The sequence below is a fragment of the Lissotriton vulgaris genome, chromosome 11, assembly GCF_964263255.1.
Source record: "Lissotriton vulgaris chromosome 11, aLisVul1.2, whole genome shotgun sequence".
NCBI lineage: Eukaryota > Metazoa > Chordata > Amphibia > Caudata > Salamandridae > Lissotriton > Lissotriton vulgaris.
The window spans coordinates 1,045,913,453-1,045,938,387 of NC_141699.1; positions in this window are offsets into that span (position 1 = coordinate 1,045,913,453).

Here is a 24,935-nt window from a genome sequence, read left to right on the forward strand (position 1 = left end):
ATCAAATTAAGCGTTGATGCTACATGCGACTCCTCAAACCTCATTTACCTACTCAAGTGCCCTTGTGGCAAAATCTACGTGGGTAAGACCAGTAGAAAGATCAAGATTCGATTAAACGAACACAAGTCAAACATACGAACAAAAAACACCAAATCTAACGTGGCCATTCACTTCAATGAAACCAACCACAACGTGGCCCAATTGAAATACATGGTCCTCGAAGTTGTCCCAAAAATTGAAGGGAGAGACAACAACAAAACCCTCCTACAAAGAGAAACAGCATGGATGTACAGACTCCAATCACAGAAGCCTTTTGGTCTCAATGACCGGACTGAATTAAGTTGCTACTTGTAATGCCCACGGGCACCCATTGATACATTGTATCTGCATTCTGTTGATTGTTTCTTTTTAAATGTTACTTGCATCCACATTCTCCTTTCCCCACTCCAACATGTCCTCCCCATCCTTTTCCCCACTCCAGAAGTCCTTCACCTCTTTTTCCCACTCCAGCAGTCCTTCACCAGTTTCCACCATCCCGCCTACTTCTTCCCGGAACTCCGCGTCCACTCCGCGAAGTTACCGCACTCTGAACCCGACCATCACAGACATGTCTCCGACGTTACTCCAGTAAGTTTCAGCCCGACCCTTTTCCCGTGTCACCTGCTTTCTCACCGATGCCTTTTTTCGTAATGATGTTTCCATTATTATGTTTTCCAGAGAATCGCACACAATCTTGAAGATGATTACGTAAGACTCAACATCTTCGAGCAGTTTGTTTCTCTTTCTTCACTCTGTTCATAGTCCCGACACTCCCCAACCTCACTCCGCATATTTTAAGGCACGCCAACCATCCGTTTTCACGATCCACCCCTGTTTTTTTAGCATGATTGTTTCTACCTTTCAGCACATCCACCCCATCCCCGACACTGCCCCACTACCCTCTTGTATTTTCACATTATTGCCTGTTATTTTGGATGCATGTGGTTGACCCACCCACACACAAATGTAACATAGTTCAGTTAACGTATTTTGTACTTCAATACAACAATTGATTTGGGTCATTTTATGTTCTTTGTTGCAGAGCTCCTTGAGAAAGGACTCCCCAGCCGAAATGCATTGGAGCATCTTTCAATCTCATGTCGTTTGATGATGTATTACAAGAACTTTGATGATTTGTAAAGAAAATAAGCTTTAAATACGTTACAATGGTAACCTTTCAATACACTTTATTCATTTGGAACTTTTTTGAACTTTATGGAATCTATCGTGTTGTCCAACACCAAGAACCACACAAGTGTGCCCAACAACAGGGATGCGCCTACACCCCTGTAGCGCACTCAACCTATCATCCATTCAGGACGCACTAGAACAGTTACGTCACCTGTAGGAGCACCTTAAACTTATCTAACCCACCTCAACTTCGTTTCAACCAACTTTCCAACCATCACTGCAGTGCGCCACGCCTGCATTCCTTCGTTTGCTCTATTGAAAAGCAATTATGGACTTGGTGGTCTGCTGATCTCAGCAGGCCACCATTCCCATGATTTTCGCAATTCCTAGGGGATCGCAAATTGCGACCTACCTCATTAAAATGCATGAGGTAAGTCATTTGCAGCCCCCTAGGAATTGCAAAAGGTGTACTATACACCTTCATACATTGCATTTTGCGATTCCCTAATAGCGAATCCTTGTGGTTCGCAATAAGGGAATTGCAAAATGCTATCTTGATACAACTGCCCCTTAATGAATAAACTGCATATCAAAACAGAATGTGTGTTTATTAAATCTGTCAAAGGTGGCAATATTGTGTTGTGGGAAAAGAAAACGTATTTGGCTGAAGCGTATAAACAGCTTAAAGATGAGGAGTGTTACTATGGGGTCACCAAAAATAGTATGGAAAGCTCTGTTGTTAAAATACATGCAGATTTAAAATCATGGAGAGACCAGGGCCTTTTAAGTCAAGATGAATATCTATTCTTGAAAAACGATGATCCAGTCACACCAGTATTTTATTTAATACCAAAAACTCATCAAAGGAAAGACAACCTCCCATGGCGTCCCTAAATATCTGCAATAGGCAGCTGTTTAGAAAATATATCTAAATATGTTGATCATCTTTTAGGTGATTTTGTTCCATCACACATTCAAGATACTGTAGAATTTTTGCTGAGAATTTACGATATCTCTTGGGAGGCAGAATACATTTTAATAACAGTTGACATCACCTCATTGTATACAAATGTTCAACATTGTGACAGAATGAAGACACTAGATTACTACATCTTCTACAGTACACCAACATGTCATTAGCAATGGTAGATACCTGTCTCAACATTAACTTCAATCCTGTGCTCACTTACTGGAGGTGTCATTCGGGCGCCTTTTGTTGCGATGACCAGCGGAGATGCCGCTTTCTCGCCTCCCACCGCCTAGAGAGTCATTTGGGAAGTCTTGTTGCGCCGGGACTACACATCCCAGAGATCATAGCGGCACTGCCAGGGAACGCTGCCCACGCAATGCCATTGCGCCAGGAGGCGCTTAAAATTTACGCAAGGCTCCTGCAGCGTGGGAGTCCCTTCATTACTGTGCTCACTTACCGGAGGTGTCATTCGGGCGCATTGTGTTGCGCCAACCAGCAGAGACGCCGCTTTCTCGCCACCCACCACCGAGAGAGTCATTTGGGCAGTCTTCTTGTGCCGGGACTGCACATCCCAGAGATCATAGCGGCAAAGCCCAGGCCAAAGGCGGGCCTGTCCGCGCCCGTCAGTGCCCGACTAAGTCCCGACCGGGCCTACCCTCTTCCATCAAGCCCTCAATATGGGTAAGCGTAAAGACCTTTGCTCTGCAGACTCTAACATCTCTAAGGCAAAAATTCCTCCCAATTGTGCCTCCATTATTTCCTATTTGACTACCGCTGTAGGGGCTATCTCAAATGAGATTCAGGATGTGGAGGCTCATTTGGGTTTGGGGGGGGTCTGATGGAGTGATCCCCATTCCTCCAGAGGAGGCCCTAGATCCAAATCCCATCCCCAGTCATAATGCGGACATAGTTGCTAACAGTGACAGTGTTTCTTCATCTTGTCCTACAGTTCAAGCGATGGAGAAAGGGAGCTTGGACACTTTAAGCAGTGGAATTGTACTCCCTGGAAAAAAAGTGAGGAAATAAAGTTTGAAATCAGCCAACCCTACCACTAAGATGCCACCAATGCGCAAGGGAGGTATTATTCAAAGGACAACAGCGGAATTGGCACGCCCTGATTTGACTAATGTGGACTCGGTCTTTTTTCACATATTAATTTGCTTATTGATTCCCTAAAGGAGGATTTATTTAAATATGTTAAATCTGGTCTTGATCAGGTGTTGGACAGGTTAATCAAAATTGAATCTAAACTTGATGGCCACTGTGTTGGAGGGGGTCAGGTTCATGCTGTAAGTACTCTTGGTGTAGCCGAACGGAGTAGGAAATCTCAACTGCTCTATGCTGGGGCATGTGATGTTGAGGATAGGGCACCCACTTTGGTTCCTTCAGGGCCTCCCAACAAAAATAACGCAAGTAACATCCCAACGGGAGGTATTGTTCAAGGCCTGTCAATCCTACTCAGCAGAAGTTTAGTATACCACCTCGGCCAGAGCCGAATCCTAAAGATCTTAGAGTTGAACAGGTAGGGCTGGATTTGCCACCACCCTTAGTGGCGGTCCTAGTAGGGGTACCATCTATTAAGAGTAACTGTGTAGAGACCACGGAGGAGCTTATCCGTAAAGTTACGTTTTGGTGTAGTAGGGCCTCTGAGGGGGGCCTAAAGGCATCAACACATATCATAATGGCTAGGCGGGTGGATTGGGTGGGAAGTTGCCCTAAAACGATAGTCGGAGACTGTATAGTGATTAATTTTGACCATAAGGAGGTGGCAGGGTGGCTTCTCCACAGGTGTGTCAATTGGGAGGGATTACTGCTCTACCCTTAGGCTTTTTTTATTCCCCTGTTGCAGGTACTTGGGGCAGAGATAGCCAGAGGCCACTAGGATATAGGGCCGATAATAGGCCATTTAGTCCAGTGGTTTAAACAGCATACAATCCCCTTACATTCTCCAGGGTTGGTACTGTTGATCGAATTAGAGATCAGGATGAAGGGATTATCTCAGCAGACAAAATTTATTTATTGCGAAAGCAGGTTTACGACATCTAATAGATTTGCCCCATTAAGTGAGCTGGACAATAACAACTGACTAGCTCTTTGTCTGGAAGGGGGTCTTGAAGATGGAGTAAATAACACGGTTTGTCTTAACAACATTACTCAGGGACTAAGTGCAATCTGGGAGAATGTGCGAAGAAATCGAGTTGGAACATTGCAGGCTGAAAAACAAAACAGATGATGTCAGGTGGAAGGATTTTCTAAGTGACTTTGACATCATTGGGTTACAGGAAACATGGGATATTAATAATCTTTTCTGGTTAGATGGATACATCCCCTATTCAATACCAGTGAAAGCCTCTGCAATGGGGAGGGCAAAGGGTGGGTTATTGACCCTCATTTCTTTGAAAATTGCAGGTACCCACAGTAAATTGGAAACTGGCTCACCTAACTTCCTGGCCGTACAGATTGCTCTTACTAATGTGCGAACCCTGCTTATTGTCAATTTTTATAATTCTTTTGATAAGGTTTTTACAAATGAACATTTGGTCAGTCTCTATCATTTTCTTAAATTGTATAATGAGAAACAATCAACTTCCTATTCGGTTATTGTTTTAGGTGATTTTAGTGTACATTGTTGCAAACAAAATCGTTATGTTTGGGATAGTCTAGGCCCTGTAGACCAAGCAGAGACACACTTTGAACATTCTCCCCAGCGAGGCTTTTTGGAGAACCTTGTGGTGGACAATGGTCTAACATATCCCAATAAATTTGATGATGGCACAGCTGTTCCAACTTTTAAGGGTAAGGGTATGCACTTTACTAATGACTATATTTTTATCAGTGCAGCCCTGATCTCCAGGGTAATTGGTTACACCACTATTTGGTCCCAGTATAGTGACCACAATCCTCTTATCTTGACATTGGTGGATGGTCTTAAAAAGCCCAATTAATCGAATAGATCCACCGGTATTTTAAATATGAGGCCACAGACCAGGCCTGTAGAATTAAATGGTGCTCGGTAGTGCCGTAGGATTTTCAGGCCAAATTATCGGCTGAGGTCGGAAGGGAGCTGCACCTCTGTTTAAATGAAAGCTCGAGGGATGTTAATGTCCTTATGGCCTATATTACAATTTGCACTCAGATAGCCTCTGATCTCAAGCAGCCCTGTAAGGAGCAGCCAACAAAAGGGGAGAGATAGTTTGATCGAAACTGCTCAGTTGCTCATCATAAGCTGTTAGAGCTCTAAAGTCTAATCCATTAGATAAATGTGCCATAGTAATCCTAAGGAAAAACTCTAAAATGGTTCTAACTAAAAAAAAAGGAGATTAAAAATAAGGGCATGGAATGAGTTAGCATCTATCAATGTCATTTAAAATAGTGGCACATTTTGGGAAGTTGTTAATAAACCCTTTTTTCCAAGATTCCATGGATAATCCCCTTAATTGTAACATACAGGAGCAGGCCTGGTATAATCATTTTAGATCTGTGTATGGTGACGAGGATATTCAAGGTCACATTGGCATTATATTTGAGATTGAGACATACACTCTGACCCTGACAGAGTCAGATGTGGTCGAAGCTATAAGTCAAATGACAAGCAATAAGGCCCCAGGACCAGATAGTGTCCCAGCCGATCTTTTTAGATCTGATATAATGACATGGTCCAAAATATTGGTCAACGTTTTTAATAAGGCATGTAAATCAGGCCTACCTAGTTCGTGGTCTGAGTCAGTGATAGTGCCTATTTTTAAAAAGGGTAACAGAGGGGATCCTACTTGTTACCGACCCATTTCACTCATTGATTCCGCCGTAAAGGTGCTTGGTAGGGTGGTACTCAGTAAACTTACAGGTTGGCTATCTGAAACTAAAATCTTATCAGATCTGCAACATGGGTTTTGGAAAGGCAGAGGCACCACTGATCAATGGGAAGTATACCTTGGCTAAGAAGGGTACACTCTATCTGGCATTTATGGACCTTTCCTTGGCCTTTGACCGAGTGAATAGGTCCAAATTATGGGCTATTCTTCTCAAACTAGGTGTAGATCAAAATATTGTGCATTTCCTTGCCGACTTGCATAGGGATTTAACTGCCACAGTGAGGTATGATCAAAGGGGCAACTGCACCCAGGGCATATGTATTGCCAACGGTGTTAGGCAGGGGTGCATTTTGGACCCACTACTTTTCACCCTTTACATTAATAATTTGGATCAAGCTTTGGGTGAAGTATGCAAAGACATTCCGCGTGTAGGGGAACGCCTGATCCCAGCACTCCTCTACGCAGATGATGCCGCCCTTCTAGCACGAACGGCGGTAGGGTTACAACTTCTTTTAAACTCCTTTGCTGCTTTTATTAAATCCTTGGACCTAAGTGTCAACTTTTCTAAATCTCATATTATAACTGGCCTCAAACCAAAAAAGGTTAAAACTCTTCACTGCGAGGGTAATGTGCTCACCAGGGACTCTACCTTTCCTTATTTAGTATCACATTTGATGATCAAGGTACTTGGACCCAGCAAATACATGCTAAAAGAAATGTTCTGGCCAGATCTACATCAGCTGTCCTGGGGTTTCCAAGCAGGCTAGGGACCAGACCAATGCAGGCTCTGTTAAAAATATACAGAGTGAAATCTATTTCTCTTGGGATGTATGGTGCAGACATTTGGGGTTTTAGAAATGCTAAGGAAATTTAAGTTGTTGAAAATGAGTTTTTAAGAAACCTTTTATCTGTCTCACAATCTACGTCAGCCTACATTATCCACCAGGAGATTGGAGCTGTTTTTTTGGAAGATTCAATTGCTATTGCACCTCTCCTGAAATGGATTTCAACTCGGTTAAATCCTGAACTAGAGCTGAACCGCAAAGTCTTGAGAGATTGCCTGGCCCTAGATCAAGCGTATCGTATCCCCTGGTCGAGTTATGTCCTTAGGCTGGCAATGAAATTGGGACGGCCAGAGATATTTAGCTCGCCTGATAAGTTAGTAAAAGGTGATATGAAGTGGGCAAGGGAATCCGATTTGTTGATGGCTTCTATGCATAGAGAAGAAAGGGAGATGGTAAAACCAACCGTAAGAGCTCACCATTTGTTAAAAACATCTTGTGCAATTGAACCATACCTGAATTCTGTTACAAATCCCAACCACCGCTTTCTCATGGTAAGATTCAGGTTGAACCAACTTCATTTCCTCCTTGCTGTCCCCCCCGGATGGTGGAGGGGGCATGTTCCTGTGGCGATTTTTCTACCCAGGATACATTGCACTTTATTTTTTACTGTGAGCATTTTTTGCACATTCTGAAGCGTTACATTCTCCCAATCTTAAAGGACAAAGGTCCAGCACTTTTGTATTTACAGCTCTTATCTGATGTTTGGGAGACCTTCAGTATAGCTAGCTTTCTTACTGCAGCAGTTAGATTAAGGAGGAAAATATTAAAAAGGTAACTGATTTTTATGAACTAGTTTGAATTATTGAAAACTAAATATGTTTTTAAATGGACCCGTGGTTTTTAAAAATCTGTAATTAATTGTTTGATATGTACTTAATGTCTGTAATCGTTATTATGATTCATTGTTTTAATATTCCAAATTCATGTATAGTATAGTATGCTTTTATGGTTTTTAAATTAACCGAATAAAGTACTTTATGATCTGATCAGTAACTTCTTTTTATTTAAGGGGGAACTGTTCCAACAGATACGAGGGACTATAATGGGCACCTGCTTCTCTCCCAGTTATGCAAATCTGCATGTGGGCTGGTGGGAAGAGCAGGTGATTGCTGGAAAATATTTGGAAGAATTGGGGAATCATGTTGTGCACTGGAGTCGTTTCAAAGACCACCTTTTCATCATATGTAAATTTACTGAGGAAAGTGCTAACCTCTTCTTGCAGAGAATTGGGGTAAATAATCTTAATTGGCACTTTACGGGTGCGATGAGTAGGATAGATGTGAACTTCTTAGATGTGACAGTATATGTACATGAAAATTGTCTGCAGACATATTGTTTTATGAAACCTGCAGCGGACAACACGCTGCTGCATTTGACAAGTTTCCACCAACGCATTCTAGTTGAGAGCACCCCCTATGGGGTTCCCTTAAGAGTTAGACATAACTGCACTGTCTGAGTAGAAGAACAAAAGCAATCACTGAGATGAAAACAAGATTTAAAGCAAGAAAATACACAGAAGATTGCATTCAGACCTCTATCTTGAATGCAATATCCAAACCAAGAGAACAAATATTATGAGAAAAGAGAAGATAAAAGCTTTGATCCAGACTTTAAGTTATTGCCACTTACAGTGCACAAGAGGAGCAATTAGAAACATCATGCAGAAATATTGTCATCTGAGCAGGAATTATCCCATATTAAGCACTGTAGCCCCACGATGGGTGTGTTAGTGGTTCTGTGGATGATGGCATCAGTGATGTAATTTGAGATGTCATGAGTGAAGTCATGTTCAGGTAACTATAACTACTGAATTTCACTGGTTTTGTTCAAGTAAAATCTGAGCCTAACTATAACGTCTCTGTAACGTTTGTTTTTTTCAGTGAATTTTTTAAGTGAATTGAAATATATATAACTCTAGTAAAATGATGGCCTTGTGCATTTTATACCATCTACCTTTTTGTTTCAACACCCCATCTAATGTTTGTTATCCCTGCATTAACTTGTGTTTTCTACAGTTCCTGTTTCTGCAGATCACTTTCTCTTGTCAGTAGCTTTATTTTTTTAGTAAGCTTTCCCTCATCCCTCTGTTATATATCTTGTGTAGTACTGTCAAGGAAACAGTTGTTTGGTAACATACTACATGAACTATAACTCATGACTCTACCATGCACTGTGTTCTAAAAAATCATCTTGATTGAGATGTCATAGGTGTTGTTATAAAAGCTATGTTTTCAGGAAGGTAAAAGTAATGTCATATGCAACGGTAAAACCAGCGCATTGCAAAGGCAAAAGTTACAGTTTATGTAGTATGACGAGTGAGGTGAAAACACTGTGTATGAGACTGTGCTACTAATAGAAATTTAAAAATAGATTGTTACGTTGAAATGTAAGTTATAAGTAACACGTAGATGGGTCACTTATAGAAATGTGAAGGTGGTGTGTTCATTGTAAATTGAAGTTATAACTAGAACTTTAAGAATTTAAAGGTCAGTGTAGTTTTAATATTGTTTGTATGGAAAGAATAAATAAAGTTTTCCTAACTATAACTTAATTTGCTAGGGACGCTGGTTCCTGACAGTACAAGGTGCTTTCAGATAGTTCTCTTTTAGGCAAAAGCTGTGTTTCTGCTGTGTAGCTGAAAGTACATGTTCTTCTTCAAGTGAATGGATTTATCACTCGCTGCCGGGGCAAGCTTTAATTTGTGACTCATACTGATTATCAATTTCCAATTCAATATTTAAAAATAATGAATTAATACTAATCGCTTCATGCCTATCAGAAAGGTACATTAATCATATTTAGCAATTCCTGATCTGTTGTTCGTATTTCTAGTAATTTAGGAAATTCTAAACATTCTTTGTTTTGTACATCAGACGCTTTGCGCTTTACGAGTGTTCTATGAATGGGTCAGTACATGCAAATTGGCCAACCTGCAAGTTGAGTTTGAAGTGCTTTTTATAAACGTTCAGGACTGATAAGTGCTCAGAGAATCTTTCTATACCTTATAAAGTAGTGTTTGATGTAAATCAATGTCTAGTTGCTCTGCGTGTTCTGGTACTGTTATTCCATGGTCCACTGCAAACTGATTCCAGGTGCATTGTGAGAGCTCTAATAAAATCTAATTAGCCTACTACAATTGTATACTATTGGCCATGGTAGAGGTGTAAGAAATCATGGCGTGTCATTATTTGGAGACCAGGGCATAGTGCAGACCCAGATAGGTGCATTGCAATAGTTCTGTAGATGTCTTGGCACTAGTGCACTAATGCATAATGTATGTCAGGTTTGGGATGCATTATGAAAACACTGCTGGTCTCCCAATTGAAGGATAGGTTAAAAAGGCTGTGCATAATAACACCTCAATGGATGTCTCAGTACTGTGAAAGCACAAGTGATTGAGCCTGGGCATATGTGCTTGTCGGTCATTTGAAGATAGTAACTGGACATCCGAGGCTGCAACTGGGCATATCATAGTTAACTGGAACATTTGAGGTTTCATTTGGGGATGCCAGCTTCTAATGACCATTTACGTTTCTACTTAGGACACAAATCACTTAATGGAATTTTACATAGATTATTAATGTATTGCGGCTGTGTCTTTGCAGCTCTCTGTGTAATGTTTAAGGGGCAACTAAAATACTGTTTTGCCTGTTTTATTGATTATTTTAATTTAATTTAACATTTATTTGAGTTTACATTTATTGGAGGTGTCACGTATGTTCGCTCTATAATGCTGTCAAGAATATAGGGCATATGAAGTAACGCCTGTGATGTCATCAATTGAAAGGATGAGTGATGTCACATCCAGGGATGCTGTTAGGTTCAAAGGGCATGTGATGTCACGTCTAAAATTCCTGGAAATTTGCTTAATAGACGTCCATGCTCCTGCAGCCACTGCTTAAAATATGCCGGTGCTTGCCGCTGGGGCCCACGTTTTTGCAAACCAGCACTTATTTTCCCCCCATCAGATACTAACCACCAACAAGAGAGGGAAAAAGGCACAAAGTGAAAAGAGGGAGGAAGAGAAAGACGGAAAAAACAGCACAAAGGGAGAAAGCAGGATCCTGTAAGAGTCAGATTAAGGGGCAGCAGGGTCTGGTAGTGGTTTGCAGAAACCTGAAATGAATTCAAGACTAAGCAGCCTTGGTAGTGAGAGCGACAGTTATTAAAAGCACCTCCAGAGCAGAACTTTGGGCACTGCCACTCGTTATTCTACAATAACACTTTTTTCATGTCCAGTGGTTTGTAGTTGGAGCACTGACTGCAACTACTTGCCACTGGAGATGAAACAGGAGCCCCACGCTTTGTCGAATGCGGGTGTCAAAAGTAACTTTGCATTAAAATGCCCTCTTTATGAGTTAACTGGACACACTTAAATGCCAGCTGCAAGATTTACGATAAACTGGTTAAATTGGCATGTGATTTTGGAAATAAAAGCACGCGCTTTTGAGGATTTTAGGGCAGGTAGCCCATTTTTATGGATAAAATGACAAAGTGCCCAGTGGCACCCCCTACAAAATGCATTGCGTACAATGGATTGCGAGTAAATCATTTTAAATGTTCATAAAGCATGGTTTGACAGGGCTTCCTCAGCACCGGCGCGTGGAATCAATTGCACTCCTCGGACCCTCGGCAGGTGACAGGCGAGGCGGCAGAGATGATTTGGCGCCTAACCTGGTGATGATGGCGCACGAGCCCACTGCAGAGGGCGATGGAACGGCCGAGAGCACGCGCCTGGAATTCCGCGGACTGCCATCTTGAGTCAGTGCTGAATAACGCATAGCACCGTACGCGTAATTCACTGTCCTCAATTTTAAACTTTACTATTATCGGGGGCAGGATGGCTCACCTGAGTGTGTGCCGAGATCTGTGCAAGCCACAGATCTAAATTCAGATGAGTTGTCCTGCCTCTTTTAATTTCTGTAGGGTAAATAAAACCATGCCCAGCGAGTTAAATGACAGACACGTGGCATTTACAGCTACATCACGTTGCACGACTATGGAACACATATATAATAAATATGAGGCAATTTAATGTTAAAACTGTGACTGGAGAAAGCATGAGCAGAGGCTGTCCCCACGAAGGGGGGGCTCGAGAGCCGGCGCCATAACGGTCGCCATGCCCACTCACCCCACAAAGTCAGGGCAGATAGCGAGCCAAATTTGGGCGCGCTACCAGCACAGGGCGGGAACAACAGGTAGAACACCCCCCCCCCTCTAGGCAGTAGGCGGGTCAGCGGGCCAATAGAAGGGGGGAGCGCGGTTTGAACACCCCAATAGGAAGGGGCATCTGGAAGGACATAGGGACAAGGGGGGGAAATAAGGCTGCTCCCCCAGGGTAGCGCCATGTCCAACCAAAGGCAAGCAAAGGAACGATCCCCAAGGGTCGAAGAGACTGAAACAAGCAAACACCAAAATGATGTCTAAAGTTTTACTGTTTGTATCCCATAAAAATAAAACTGCGGCCAACAAATGACCACAACCAGAGAGAATATGTGTCTGTGGTTAATATGGGGTTTGCATGAGGGGAACACAGTGTGATGGTGGATTGGATGCAAAGAGGGGTGGTGGGGGCAAGTGCGAAGGTTAGTCATCATTAGTTTTACGGAATGCAAGTATCACCTACAATGGTTCAATCTACCACTAACAGTGCAAAGGGTAGTAAAAAACCTATTTTATACCATGAGATAATTAAAGTTTTGAAGGATAATGTGTACACAACACGAGTCTGGTCATTACTCTGTAGCTGATTTGGAATGCAGGATCACGGTACACGTGGCATTGTCCTCTGTGCAACCCTGCACCCTATGGGTTTAATAAAAACAATTATAGGATCCGTCAGTGTTTTTTATTAAAGCATCACAATGCATGTAAGCAAAGCTGATCATACAGATGTTCCACTCGAAGGGTCAGATATACAAAGTCATTAAACAATCGCAAACCCTTCGATTTAAGTGGCTTCTTAGAAAGTACTCATCTCATTTTGTGTATCACTAAGGGCCATATGTATCAAGATACCCATTTGCGATTCTCAAATAGCGATTTTTAAGAAATAGCTATTTGAGAATCGCAAATGGGTATGTATGTACAAAATCGCATTTTTTTTGCGATTCCTTAGAATTCCTTAATTGCGATCAGAAAATTGCGAATCGCAATTAAGGAATACTTTCCCATGCATTTCTAAGGGCCAGGAGGCCCATGGGAATGTATGGGAAGTAATTCTCAATTTGCGATTCGCAATGTGCGAATCGCAAATTGAGAATATTTTCAAGGGTGCAGGGGTGTCCAAGGACACCCTGTTGCACCCCTGAAATATGCATGGGTGCACATGTGGCGCACATACATGCCCTAAGGGCATGTATGTGCGTCACATGGCACTTTGAAAAATGCAAAAAAGTGCATTTTTCAAGGAATTTGCAACTTACCACCAACTAGAAGTTGGTGCTAATTTGAGATTCCTTAAGGGCATTTTGCAATTTTTTTTTGCTACATGCAATGCATTTAAGGAATCGCAAAATTTGCGATTCCTTAAATGCAATTGAAAAATAAGGAATCGCAAATTTAGCGACTCCTTATTTTGCACCAGTTTTGCATCATACATTCCATTTAGCAAATTTGCATTCGCAAAGGCCGAAATTCTGCGAATTTCGGCCTTTGCGATTGCGAATTTGCATGATACCTATGGCCCCAAGAGGCTATTGATTCGCAAAATCGATTTAGAAGGGCATGACAATCTCTATTTGGGAGGGGGTATTTAGGGCGTCTCTTACAAATAGCGATTCAATATGGTATGTTTTTACAATTTGTGACGAGATCCATTTGAACATTTACATTTTACTGACTCCCAATATAGCGCTGTAAGGTTTTACAAAAGGTAAGGGGTCAAATTGGGACTCTTTCTATTTTGTGAATCTAAAAAAAAAATATCGGGGAGTATCCAGTGGTCCACCACTGTCTACTCCTAAACAAACTATTAAAAACGTATTTAACCACTTTAAAACATAGCCTCGTTTCCTTTAGGGAACTAGCCTTCATTCAACTGAAAAAGCGATTACAGAAATGGCGTTCTGCTGGTCTGTTTTTTGGAGCTCCAAACACTCTAGCGAGTGCAAACCTGGAAGCTGTATATGATGAACACCGCTCAAGCTTGTATACCTTTGCTGCAAGGTCCTACTGATGCTCTGGAGGTGCTGAAAGTCCAAAGATTTTCTAAGTCCCAACTTTTAAGCGTTTGTGGAGCAGTTCCCCTGGGTCAGTTATAGGTTTTTCATGACCCCAGGGAAAGCACTTAGTGGCCATGACTCACTCTGGTAGAGGTCAGTAAGGTTCTGCCTGGATCCTGATGCTGCTGCTTTTCTGAGCACACCAGGGCAAAAGTCCTCTTACAGCTTGTCCTAACCTTGGAGTCAACTTCTCAGCCCTGGGTGCAATTGGGAGCAGGTTGAGCCCTAAAGGTCTCCCCACAGTTCACAGACTTTCTTCCACAGTTCCAGATGTGTTCCATTGAGCTATTGGTGAGGTGCCACTTTTGTAGGATTCACTAGCCAGTGGGTGGTGGTGGCTCCTGAAAACCCCATAACCAATGAGAAAATAACTTTCCAGGACCACAGGGCACTATTCAGAGTAACATCCAACATAGCATCACCCTTCTGCCCTCTGACGTGGCTTGTGTGCCAGCCAGGATTGTGTCTAGGGAAGTGAGCAGTCCCCACCTCCTCAACTCCACAAAACATTTGATTGAACCAGCTCCTGCTTCCATTGGGCTATTGCCAAGCTGATTACAGTAAGCCCAGAGAATAAAGGTTTCTCTTTCCCAGGTGTCCCTTTATTTTTAATTGTGAAGACCAAGCCTCACCTTGGTCCTTTTCAAGTTAATGAAGTCCCTGAAACTTCCTCACTTGCCTTGCATGGGATGAGATGAGTTATATACCTCTCGCCCAGGTTTTCCTGTCAAAAGGTCTTAGTTATTACTTTTTTTCTTGGAGCAGTTTTCACACCTCATTAAGGGGAAGCACAGACAGGGCCAGCTGCTGACTGGCTAATGCCAATTACCAGGACCTGGATTGAACCCTCCTGTTGGCCTCTGCGGCTCACCCTTTGAGTATGTAAGTGCCTCCCATGAGTACCTCGGCGGTTTTAGAAATGTACTCCTGCTGGGATTGGGGTTTTTAAAGGACAAAAGTCAGAAGGTAAAATCTTTTGCTCAGGACAAACCTCAATGGTGTATCTGACTCGCGCTTCATTGAGTGTCATAATGCACCCTAGGTTCCATTCTACCGAGTTTATTGGCTATCATTCGCACTTTGTGTTATAAGTGCTATGTCTGCTTGTCTGCTTAAAAAAATTATAATTAATATCTCTGGTTCCCCTTTTTGGATTTCTGCCACTTTCCTTTCATTTTGTTTATTAAAATGAAATATATTTTTCTATATTATTTTGAGACTTTTCTTGTGTTGTGTTTTGACTGTATTACCGTTTGAGTACTGAATAAATACCTTACACTCTGTCTCTAAGCTAAGCCTGACTGCTTTGTGCCATAGCTCCCAGTGGGTTGAACTCTGGTTAATTTGGTGACTTTAGGGGTTTTTGCTTACAAGGATTTTGATTATTACTTGAGGTGGGTCCTTACCCTTCCTCAAATGATAAGCCAATTTCTTACACAGATCACCTTGTGAATATAATGCCCAGCCACTGAGTCCCTGTAGTGGTCATTCAGGTGCCTAAAGTCGATGCTGCATTAACCATTTAAGCAACCTTCATCCCACTTCCCACCAGCATGTATTTGCCCAAAACATCTGTTCTTCCCTTTTGAGAGGTTTCAGTGCAATAGTTATCTTCTTCTTCCCCAGTAGTCAGTCTCACTTGTGTGTGCTCTTCTACATGGCCTCGACACCCCAGCAGTCAGACTTAGCCCTACTTTAACCCCTTTTCCTAATTGTTTGCATATCAGCCATTATAACTCAGACCACCTCTCACACCCCTAGTGGAAACCCATTTGACAATCTTCATAATTCTTTGGAAACATACAGCTGCAGAGACTATTCCGAACAGCATCCTGATAAATCTGCATTTAGCCAATACTGCAACAAAAGAGGTCAGAAGATTTGACTCTTCATGCACCATTACCTGGCAGTAAGCGGAAGACAGATTCATAATAATATATTGGCCCCAGAAAGCATGGTAAGAGTCTCAGGAATGTTGGGTAATGGTTGATGGACAATCCAAACGCACTTAATGGGATCTCTAAGATCAACATGCATTTATTTAGGCTTCCCACTATCCTTGGAAGCCAACACCACTGGTCCCAACCATTCTGATGATTCGATCTCCTATATAACACCCACCTTACCCAACTGGTCTAGCTCATCCATAAGTGATTCCAGCAGTAAATTAGGTACTTTCCGTACTTTAGGGACATATGACTGAGCACCCTTTTTTAGGATTATTGTGTGCTCGAAACTCTTAAGTGAGCCCAGTTCATTACTAAATACTTATGGAAACACTTTGCAGAAACCTCACAGTCACTACCAGCATCCCCATACCTCACTTGATCAGGAGAATTTGGGATCAGGGTAATGCCCTTGCTACTCCATTGTGCTTTCCACACGCGTGTTCATAGCCCATCCTCGTCACCAGTGTTAAGTTGCAAGCACCATGTGAAGAATGGTGATAATTGTAGTATTTATTGCGGAATCCATGTAACAACACCAACAGCTCATTCTAGTTCCAATCAGCTCTCCATAACCACCTTTGCTAGAACTCAAGTAGAGCTCTAGAATCCTCAATGGATTCTAGCATCCACAATGTTCTAAGAGCACTACCCCTGGTTGCGCATGCCCACGACAAGCACCTTTGCTAGATTGGTTCTGGTGGTTGGGGCCCATCCTCTGGAGGTCTGGAAGTTCAAACATTTTCTAAGTCCCAGTTTTACAGAGGCCAGTCTCCCATTTCTCCAATTCATCACCTCAGCCTCCCAGACTTCAAGGGAAGCTCTTAGGACTTTTAGGGCTTGATCCTGCCAAGGCTTTGCTGGATCCAGAGAAGGTCCAATTAGAAGTGAGCAACAGGACTTCAAAGAAAAGGCGTTTTCTCTGCTTGTCTCTGTAGTAAAGAAAAAGGTCAGCTAACCGATCATTGGAGTCCACTTATTTTCCCTGGGTAAAAGCAGAAGCAGGTCCAGTACTCTGGGCTCTTCTCAAGTCACAGTAAGCAAGATCTATTCCTCTTCTGTTATTCTGCGGGTCCATTAAATGTTCTGAGGAGGGTGCCTTGGGGTGCCACATTTATGGTTGGCAACAGTTAGTAGTTGGGGTAACTCCTGGATCCTACCTCACTAATAAAATAAAGGTTCACAGTGGCAAATCTATCCACTTTGGCAACAATTCCTGTATGTGCTATGGCAAACAACCCCACAGTGCATCTGGCTCCAAAATGGAGAAACCCTTCCTCCCTTGTGCAGAGTCTGTGTGCCCAACCAGAGGTGTGTGTCAGGAGAATGAGCAGTCCCCTTGTTAGAAATGGGATTCCTGGTTGGCTGAGGTATGCACTCAGGCCAGGCAGGAACCACTACTCTTGTCAGGGTAAGCTAGTTACACATTAAAGATAACCCTCTGGTAGACAGGTACAGAGCAGTCAGGCTTCTCTAAAGAGGCAATGTGTAAAGTATTTGTGCAACACACTAACACAGTAACACAATGAATACACCACAAAAAGACTCCACACAAGTTTGGAAAAAAAGAAAATATTTCTCTGAGAAAAATTAGAACAAAATGACAAAAATCCAATATGTAGAAGTTGAGATATGATTTTTTAAAGATCAAACCAAAAATACTGCTTAGAAGTCACCAGCAGTCAAAAGGTTACATGAGGTCGCGAGGGACCGGTGCAAATCCAAATTTCATGCAGACTGCGATTGACGGCAGGCTGGCTACAGGAAGACGCAGACATGTCCAGCTGAAGAAGTACCTCGGTTGGAGTTTTGGTCGACGTCAAGAGTCTACTTCGTCGTTGTTGAGCCATGCAAATGAGGTCTTGCATCGAGCTCCATTAAAGTGAATGCAATCTGTCAATGTTGAGTCATGCAGAGCGTCATCATCGATCCACGAAGGCTGTGGAATCGCTGTTGTCGGGCAGCCTTTGTGTTGGCATAAAAGGGAGAAATGGCGGAATTGATCATGCAGTTGATGCAATGCGGTGTGTTTTTTATGAAAATAGCTGCAGAATCCATTACTGAGGCCAAGAGCTTGGAGGGGGCACCTAAGGCAAGGGTAGGACTCACAGAAGGAAGAGTCCAGCAGTACCAGCAGAACTGTAGAAAGTATTTTGTGTCCCTGAGACTTCAGAAAACAGGAGGCACGCCAGCAAGCCCTTGGAGATCACTTGGAGTGAAAGCAGAGTCAGAAAGCAGCAGGCAGCAGGGTAACAAGCAGACAAGTAGCTCTTCCCGAAATCCGTCCAGTTGAGTCCTTTATGCAGCACAGCAACCCTTCTGACAGAGGTTCATGTCAAGATCCAGAAGTGTCTGGTTGTAGGGGGGGTCAGAGACCCAGTACTTACACCTAAAAGTGCCTTTGCTGTAGAAGGTGACTTCAATGGAACCCTCTGTAGTGCACAAGAATCCCATTCAACCCAGTCCTGTCTGCCAGACTAACTCAGGGGAGGTAAATCGGTGGGGACAGGGCACTTCCTATTGAAGTGTAAGTGTCAATCCCTCCCATTCCACCCTGTCCAGGAATGAGTGCTCAGAATACAGATGAGCCTCACCTTCCTGTGTTTGTGGCTGTATAGAAGGAATGCACAAAGTGTAGCTGTCACCCAACCCAGTCGTGTATTGAAGTCAGGCAATCATGCACAAAGAGCAGTAAGTACAGAGAAATGTCTACTTTCTAAAAGTGGCATTTCTAAATCAGTAAGGGCAAATATAACTTCACCAGTGAGGAGGATTTATCAATATCATTCCAAACGTATGAAACATGAAAAAGCTACTCATCTTTGATCAGGAAATACAGCTTAAAAGTTTATTAAGGAATTCCCAATGCTAACCTATGAAAGGGGTAGGCCTCACAGTAGTGAAAAATTAAATAGGCTGTTTGTCACTACCGACACATGCAAAACATGAAGGTACATGTCCTACCCTTTGCTTACACAGCACCCTGCCTTTAGGGTTACTTTGGGCATTACTTAGGGGTGACTGATATGTAATAAAAGGGAAATTGTAAGGCTTTGCAAGTAGTTTTAAATACCAAGTCGAGATGGCCGTAAACTGCACACACAGGCACTGCAGTGACAGGCCTTAGGCTGGTTTGAAAGGCTACTTCTGTGAGTGGTATAGGCAGTCCTGCAGCCCACTAATAGCATTTGAAATACCGGCCCTGGGTATATAGGATACCACTTTAAATGAGACTTACCAGTACACCAAATGTGCCAATCAGGTATACACAAATGTCATCATGTTTAGGGGAAAAGCACGTGCACTTTAACACTGGTTAGCAGTGGTAAAGTGGTCAGAGTTCTAAGGCCAACAAAAAGAGTTAGCAAAAAGGGGGGCAAAAGGCAAAATGTTGAGGGAAAGACCACCCTAAGTATGACAGGTCTAACACCCCTCCTCTCTGATCATTCAAACTCGGTTCTAGTCATAGCTCTCTTTCACTTGTTTTTATGTCAGCATGACTGGGGGACAAAGAGTTATCTTCTCCAGATCTGAACTTACATTTGTTTGTGAATGTTAAGGCCCTTTTGCAAGTTAGTGAAGTTCCTGGGTCCACCCTAACTAGTCTTCCTGCAAGGAGAAGAAAAACCCCTTCCGACAAGCAGGTCATTGTTCCTGCTTTGTGAGCAATTTTCACACTGCATTGTGACCTAGCAATAGTAGACCAGCTGGCAGTAGGCTAATGATAAGGTAGGTAAAAAGTAACTTTCTAAAAATTACTTTTCCTAAATATTTATTAAAAATCTGACAAAAGCATTACATTGATTTTTTATAGATATTAGAATTATCATTTAAATGACTTTTGCAGTTGTGTCCTGTCAAAAGTTAAAGCTTGAAGTTTATTATGTGTACTTTTAACTTTTGTAGGTTTCATCTACAGCCCTGCCACTTAAAGTGACTAGGCCGCTTTTTGGGCCTAGTCACTGGTGGAAAATGCCAATTTTAATTTTATACATGTTCCACTTTTAAATATTAGGGACCCTACCTTGTAGGCAAAAGGGTACTCGGAGATGACTTAATAATATTTATTAGCGGGGTTTCCACCTGTCAAAAAGGGTTAATTTGACAAATGTGATACCAGGATTTCAGGCTGCTGTGGTCAAGCTACACATGATAGACTTGATGGCATGTTTTCCACGCACACTCTGTGGATGGTAAAATAGTTGCTGCAGTCCACAGGTGGCAAATAAATTCCAGGCCCTTTGTACATTTTCTATACTATATGCTAGGGATTTGTAGGCACGTGAAAAAGGCAACTACAGGTAAAAAACGTAACCATCTTAAACATGTGTAGAAAAGGAGCATAAGCATTTTATTCCTGTTTACCATGGGTAAAGTGCATAGAGTTCTAAATCCCGATAAAATAGTGTCCAGAAAAAAGCAGACAATTTTGGGTGACAATGTAGAAAAGGTAGATTTTCTAAGGATTGAAATAATATTATTTATCTTTTTCAAACAGTAATATTGAAGTATTAAATATGTTTTCCTTAATAGTGTTTTTTATATTGATTTAGTTTTTTTTATTATGTGTAACTTTCAATAGTATTGGTTTTCATATATTCTTTAATTGTTTGAATTGTCTGTTTTATTGTGATATTTTTTAAGTATCTAGTGTAATTTATTAAATTATAATTTAGTTTGTAATTGTAATGTTTTTCAGTTTATTGAGATTTATAGGAGTTTGGATGTGTAGTGTTTTAAATAAATGTTGTTACTTTTTATATTTGTCAAAAGTGTTTTCTTATTTTCTGGTTAAATGTATATTTAATTTTTTAGGTTGAATATGTTAGATGTTTTGTGGGGAGCATTTAAAATATATTGTCAATATATTTGGAACTAATTACATTTTTTATTTTATTTTGTATTTGATATTTAATATTGAAATAAGTAATGGTTGACATGCCACTCCTTTGACACGCCGCCTCCATGACGGGAAACCCCCATTCTCATGTTTGCCCGCTGTTTCTGAAGGCATGGGCTCCATTACCATGATACCATCGGCCTCTCTACCCACACACATCCATTTCTCCTCCGTAAAGATATGATCTGCTACCACCTCGTAAATCATCAGCCCTACCCCACCCCAGTTCATGACTAGACCCCCAGTGCCGCAAGGAGGGCACAATGAAAAGTGACGCATCGCTGTGAGAAAACAGCGATGCATCACTTTTTATTGCACCCTCCTTGCGACACCAATGATGCTTCATATTTACAGTATGACGCATCATGTCGCAAGGAGTTACAGATACGTCAGTATTTCTGACGTATCTGTAGGCGCAAAAATGACACATTGCTGGAGTGTGTCAAGTGATGCAACTCTAGCAATGGGTCATTACACATGTGCAAGTCCCATGTGAAATGTGCCTGCATAAGTCTTACGGCTGCCATGAGGCAATGGCCCATAAATAAGCCCCCCAGTTCCCACTACTGCGGCAGTGTGTTCCTGGCATTTATAGTGACTCATTGGCTGATCTTACATATTCATTTCTGATTCACAATTAAGTGCCCAGCTCCCGTTTCGCGTTTTCTTACACAATGCAACACTCATGTTATGTATCTCCGAGTTTATCACTTTGATGGGCCCTGCCAATTGCAACTGTTACATATCAATAAAAGCTCAATAAATAAATGTTCCAAAAAATAAAATAAAATATGTAATGGCTTGCTTTATGTTTCAGGATGTTGGGTTAAAACGATTTTTTAAGTAGGTTGTCTTTTAAAATGTATTCTTGTTTGCCTTAACTATTTGTGCAAGGTTTTGGTTAATTTATACGAACAGGGCCCCCTTCTGTTTGCGGCCTCTGGTCGGGGACCTGATGCCTGCACCGTGTGGTGCCTCACAGGGATGAATACAACCTTTCATTTACCTATGGGAGCTTGTGCTACAGCCAGTTTATGACTGTAGCACATGCTCCCATAGAGAAATGTGAGTGGTGTGGTCACATCATAATTAGGCAGTCGGGACCGCTGACCGGAGGTCGGTCGGTCCTGTATGAGCGACGGTGTCGGGCAGACGCAAGTCTGCCCTACATTGTAATAAGCCCCTGAATGTTTTGAATTGAATTATTCTGTTAATTTAAATTTATATATCAGATATTAAGGGTCTGATTAAGAGTTTGACGGTCCATCAGACCACCAATCATGCATTGAAGGTGTGGTGGGGGTTGGGGACCACTGCACGAGCGGTCTGACATCTGTATTATTGGTTTGGCAGTCAGAGTTCCTTGGGACCAACACAATTAGAAGGGATCTGTGATCCCTGGCAGTGGCGCACTGGTCTGGGGAAGAAATATGCATGGCAGTTGCTGCTCCTGCACTGCCATGCATATTATGAGTTTCCTCACTGCCAACCTTTTCATGGAGGTGAGCCCACCATCAAAAGGCTGTCAGTGGGGAAACAAAAGAGGCACTACAGAGCCCTGTATTGCCCCTGTGCACGGGGATGCATACAGAGGGAGCAAGTGTTGTGTCCCACTGTGTGCATGCACCCCTGTTCCTGAATGGCATGGACTGCACAGTGCATGCCGTGCAGGAACGTGCATTGGCTGTCACGCGGTAGTGCAGTTCTAAGGCTCTCTTATGAGTCTTTAAACTGCACCACCGTGGGACAGCCATACAGCCCGCCCGCTAGACCACAAATTAACTCCTAATCTGGTGTCCGGTTGGCGGTAAAGTTTGGTTGTGTGGGAGCAAGGCAGTGGTGTGGTGGCACGCTCCCACACCGCCAAAGTCGTAATCAGGCTGGTAATACACGTATTAATTGTTTTATACTAATATTACTTTTTTAGATTTTATGTTTTAAATAGTATGATTTTGTTATTTATTTTACTTTAGTATGCAATACATTTTTGATATTTTTATGTGTTTTCAATTTATATTTAGACAGGTACAATGTTTGCATTTTTCACGATGTTTATTAGATTGAAATAGTAAATCTTACCTGCGCTCCAGAGTTCAAAACTTTCTCTAAAGTTATTAACTTTAGAGTGCGAATAGTAATTTTGACAGCAACAGAATTTATTGCTTTCTCAGATTTTGTTTTGTTTGGAGGTAGAATAGTGAAACCGATCCCTCAGTGTCCATTACTTTCACCAATATTGCCTAATTTGAAGTGGGACTGGTAAGTGTCCTCCCAATTCCAGAGTACTCTACTCCGAAAGTCCAACACTTTTCCCAGTGTTGCTTAGTTTGAAGTGGGAATAGTAAATCTCGAAGACTTATGAGCTTTTCCAAAGTTGCTTAGTTTTGACTGGAAATAGTAAATCTGGCCACAGGAGTCGAACACTTTCCCCAGTCTCGTCTACAAATCTAACCACCACCCTCAAATATATGTCAAATTTGAAACATTTAAATGTATTAAACATGTATATGTGTATATGGGTGTCTGTTATTATTTTTCTTTTTTTTTTATTTCATTTTTTTATTTTTGCTTGTTTCAATAAAAAATAATTTGTTTAGTTTAAGAAAATCGTATCTGTTATTTAAACATTTTTTTTCACAAATATATTTTGAATTGAATTATTATGTTAAAGTAAATGTAATGCGTTGCTGGACGGGACAAAGCAAGTATGTAATAGGACAACCCTAGCCACATCAGAATATAAAGACATCCAAACTCTTGCAAGCAGACATGAACATGTAAAATTTGACATCCAAGACAACACTTAAGATAAGAAAAGAAAGAAAATAAGAGGACCATACCAGGACTGCTGTCCCATAGGTCCTGCTTATTCTATTCAAGGACACATAAATTGTACACCCATAGTCAAATATATCTGCGTATGAACTGGTAACATAACCGCTTGTGGGTCTCGCCCCACCCATTGGATATTTTTCTTTCCTCATAGTATATTTTGGTTACAACTGTGGTTTTCCTGATGAATGTGCTTTGGTCGCCGAAACGCAGGTTGATACGATCATACCAAGCATTAGCCATGTTTTAAGCCAACATACTGTTTTGTATTTTGTTGTTTGATATTGTGAATATGTAAGTTCTGTGATCTTTGATACATATTCCCATATCCTATCATGACAAGATGATGAGACAATATGACTCAGTTTACCCATAGAATATGATTCAGCAGTAATCTGTATTGATTTTAAATGTATTTTGTTGATATTAAAAAGTAATTTTGAAAATTTCATTTGCCTTGCTTGGTTCTGCTTATATTATTAAAATTTGAAGCAAAATAATAGGCTGCCGAAGGTCTTTAGAGATAATATATTTTCCCTGCTTTGTAAGCGTTGGAATATTATCCGGGGGTCCTTTTGATTTTAATTATGTCAGATATTATTACTTTTATAAATGGTATTATAACTTTTATAGATTATTTTTTTATTTTTAACTTTTAAACATAAATATTGTTTTGAAGATTTTAATTTTAATTCAATTGTCAGATACAGGTTTGTTTATAACAATTATTTTATTATTTACTTGATTTATTTTTGTAATCTTAATTATTTTACATCTATAAGTCATAATAATAACATTCATTGCAATTTAAAGTACATACTTTATAAACTAATCATTACAGGCTAAATTAATTTTAATGATATAACATATATTTTTAAACAGTGTTGCATCTTTTTTTTTAATTTTAAGTTACGTTAATACCTTAAAGAAATGTATTCTATGGGCCTGATTCACAAAGTTAATCTTAGTCCTGAAGTCTAAGTTAGACCTAAAGTCTCAAAATACACCTAAAGTCTGTCTTTAGACCTGAAGTCTAAGTTTAGACCTGATTTTTAAGTTTAGACCTAAGTCGAACTTTAGACATGAAGTCTACGTTTTGCTTTCAGGTGTAAAGTTAGACTTCAAGTCTAAACTTAGGGCCCGATTCACAAAGATAAAGTTAGACCAAAATTCTAACTTGGATCAAAAGTCTAACTTTCCAACTTTTCAGTATACGCAAATGTAAGGCACTACTAGT